Source organism: Aedes aegypti, chromosome 1, assembly GCF_002204515.2.
Source record: "Aedes aegypti strain LVP_AGWG chromosome 1, AaegL5.0 Primary Assembly, whole genome shotgun sequence".
NCBI classification, from domain to species: domain Eukaryota; kingdom Metazoa; phylum Arthropoda; class Insecta; order Diptera; family Culicidae; genus Aedes; species Aedes aegypti.
In genome coordinates, this window is record NC_035107.1 from 124,728,493 (window position 1) to 124,732,513 (window position 4,021).

The 4,021-nt window shown below is 44.1% G+C and overlaps 1 non-coding gene across 1 annotated transcript; it reads right to left on the reverse strand.

Moving 5' to 3' along the window:
- Positions 1 to 319: 319 nt before the first annotated feature.
- Trnas-aga lies at positions 320 to 393 on the reverse strand. The gene has a single exon. It is a non-coding gene; the product is annotated as a tRNA-Ser (tRNA).
- Positions 394 to 4,021: the final 3,628 nt, after the last annotated feature.

Below are 4,021 nucleotides of genomic sequence, written 5' to 3' on the forward strand. Positions count from 1 at the left end.
TTAAAAATATAACAAATGTTTTTATAAATGTGTAACTAAAAATATAACAAATTGAGAACAAAGCCATATAGATATCAAAATTTTATTAACTTCTGTTATTTTTAACTGCTGCGGATAGGAATGTGTTTTAATCTTGTTATGTGATTCTGGTCGGGATGTCTTTTGAAAAGGAACCTGAGAATTAATTCTATCTGAAACTAGACTTTTTTTTGATAAAAACATATTGGACTAACAACTACCGAAAAGCTAAACATTACATATAATTTGCAATTGGAATAGATGGACAAATTGATGTGAAGATTTGCGAAAAAGTTACACGTCTTCTCAGTGAGAATCGAACTCACGACTCCCCGATTTCTAGTTGGGGCGCGTTAACCACTACGCCATGAGAGGACTCATGAACGCAGAAGTTAACCTGAATTCGATTTCAGCTCAATAATCACGTGGTCCTTTTTCGCAAAGTGCACCTCTTACGGAAGAATTAAATGCCCATCCAAACACAACGCTTTCTATATATATCCAATGCCTAGCCATATTGGACTGCCTGTATTGTATAAAGCTCCTGATTTAGCTAAACGATTGTTGAGCCATACCAAAATATCAAAATAAAGCTGGTCTATGCTAAACCTACCATGATTTTCTGTAGTTTCTTGAGACGTGTAGCAGCCTTTTTCTCCACTTTGCGTTTCTCCGTCCATAGCCAAAACACCATTGCCTATTGGTCCCGTCAAGCATTTGTTTTCCTGATTCTTGGATACAGTTTTTGTACGTAATTTGGGCTTGGTTGTCGACCACAGATTTGCGTAAAATGATCTCGTTGATCACAGTTGAAACGGCTTTAGATAGTTGCTTTTTCATACATACAAGCTATGATGAAGAATAGCTTGAAATCTCTTGTGCATTTGGGTATAATTTGGTTTGTTTTTAATATCGGTAAATACCATCCAACAAAGTCTCCACAGTATCGTAGTTCACAGTACACAAAGCCAATCTTAAATTTGAATCTGGAATACTGTTGAAGACATATTTGATTATTACAGCTTCACTTATATTCACCATTCTTGCTTGACAATAAATTGAAGTCGTTGATCTTACTTATCTTATTTTAATATTAACGCATATATGTTATGTATAATGTTTTTAAGTGTATGGATCGTGAAAACTATAGCTAAATCATTTTGTAAATGCTAGCATCTTGTTTGCCTTGTTGATAATTGTTTTATAGTGATCTATAAAAGTAGATTTGGAATCTAAAATCACTACTAAATCTCTTATTCCTACGCATTTGTATACTAGTTGATTCCCTAAATGGACTTTTATGTACTACGCTTTCTACTAAAGGATATAGAATTACATTTTTTTCACGTTTAATTGGAGAAGGCTTTTATTGCGCCATTTGTAAAACATATCAATTTCATGTAGACAAGTATGTATATCTTCATCAAATTTGGCAAATTTGGTGCGGACGTGAATCTTTTTTGACCGCAGCTTCTTGGGGAGGCCATAGTAGGCCCGACTTCCACTGATGATGTGCCTCCGTATTTCACGGGTAACGTTATTGTCAGCCGTCAGCAAGGATCCGAGGTAGACGTACTAGTTGACTACCTCGGATGTATTTTCGTCTATCGTAATACTGCTACCTAGGTGAGCCCTGTCGCGCTCGGCCCACCTACTAGCAGGAACTTAGTCTTGGTCGCATTCACCACCAGTCGATACTGTTGTATGCCGCCTTGAAAACGATGAAAAGGTTATGCATTGGGACCTGGTATTCACGACATTTTTGGAGGATTTGCCGTACAGTAAAGATCTGGTCCGTTGTCGATCGGCCGTCAACGAAGCCGGCTTGATAACTTCCCTCAAACACATTCACTACAGGTGACAGACGACGGAAAATGGACTGGGACAATACTTTGTAGGCCGCATTTAGAATGGTGATCACTCGAAAGTTCTCACAATCTAACTTGTCGTCTTTCTTGTAGATGGGGCATATTACCCCTTTATTCCACTCCTCCGGTAGCTCTTCTGTTTCCCAGATTGCGCCTATCAGCCGGTGCACACAAATGGCTAGTCTCTCCGGGCCCATCTTTATGAGTTCAGCTCCGATACCATCCTTAAGCACCAGCTTAATGAGTGGCATCCTTTTTTTTTTTTTTTTTGTTTTTTACAAGGGGGAAATCTGCAAACAGATCCCCTGAGAAGATAACTCAGGGAATGCGGGGATGACGCACCAACGACGACCCGCTAAAACCAGCCTATGCACTGTGCATGAGCAATTCATTTAGAATTGCTCAAGTGGCGAACAGTGCATCGACATGACCCTTGGACTCAGACCCTCATCTCCCCGGAACCACCGTACGGTATTTCTTCGGGAAGGGACCAGTGCATATAGCACAACACGTGTAGCAGAAGTAGCCTAGGCAAACTGCTTCTCCTAGCCGACTTAAACAATGTTACAAGGGACCAGCCTCGGCAGGCCTAATCCTCTGCAGCCAACTCTTGGTCGGCGCGCCATAGATGCTGCAATTCTAACATAATGTGAGTGACAGCCGTAGTTACTGCATTCCAGCACTCGGCATCCGCACACATTCTCTCTATAATATTGTCGGGGGACGTGTCCCCTCCGCATGTAGTGAGCATGCGACCTCTCACAACAATGAAACGGGGGCAATCGAACACGACATGCTCCGCTGTTTCCTCTACACCAGCACAATTGGGGCACGCAGGAGATTCTGAGTGCCCGAACCTATGCAGGTACTGTCTATAGCAACCATGTCCTGACAGAAACTGCGTCAGGTGGAAGTTCACTTCCCCATGGCTTCTACCATACCAATCTGACACATTTGGTATTAGTCGATGGGTCCATCTACCCTTAGTGGAGTTATCCCATTCCTGCTGCCAGCTTCTGAGCGTTTCCTCTTTACACGTGTCGCGGACTCCTCTGGTACCCCTTTGGTTGAAGCATTGAACATCTTCCTTGATGATGAGCCCGATGGGCGTCATCCCGGCTATGGTGCACACGGCCTCTTTAGATACCGTCCGGTATGCACTTGCTACTCTTAAGCACATTATCCTGTACGTGCTTTCCAACCGCTTTAGGTTACTGTTCGTTCTAAGCGCTTTTGACCAGATTGGTCCTCCATACCTTAGTATGGATAGCGCCACGCTTGCCATCAGCTTGCGTTTGCTGGCAATTACAGCAGAGTTGTTAGACATCATCCTCGAAAGCGCCGCTATAGCCGTAGATGCCCTTTTACAGGCATATTCAACGTGGCTAGCGAAGCTCAGCTTGTCATCGATCATTACCCCAAGATGCCTAAGGGATCGCTTGGACTCTATGGTGCAATCACCTACCGAGATAAGCGCCCGTTGCTCGGACCTGCGGTTGTTGACCACCACCACCTCAGTCTTGTGACAGGCCAGTCCTAGTTTCCTAGACTTCATCCATTCCTCAACCAGGGAAATAGAGTGCGCTGCTGTCAACTCTACTTCCTCCATCGATTCACCATAGACCACTAGGGTGATATCGTCGGCGAAGCCAACAATCTTAACACCCGTCGGTAGGGGCAGCCTCAGTACGTCATCGTACATCGCATTCCATAACAGCGGGCCCAGGATTGAACCTTGAGGTACTCCCGCGGTAATGTGAACGCTTTTCTGCCCCTCCTCTGTGTCATACAGTAGAATCCTACCATCAAAATAGCTTTCTAGAAGCTTACACAACTGCACCGGTACCTTGAGGCGGTGAAGCGCGTGTGCTATTGCTTCCCAGCTTGCGCTGTTGAACGCATTCTTCACATCCAGAGTGACAACCGCGCAGTAACGGATGCCGCTCCTTTTATGCTCGATTGCCACCTCAGCTGTTTGAACGACCGACTGGATGGCGTCCAGAGTAGATTTACCTTTTCTGAATCCAAACTGGTTGTTGGACAGGCCGTCCGCACTCTCCGTATACGGTACTAGTCTGTTGAGAATCAACCTCTCCAATAACTTGCCCGTCGTATCTAGTAGACAGATAGGTCTA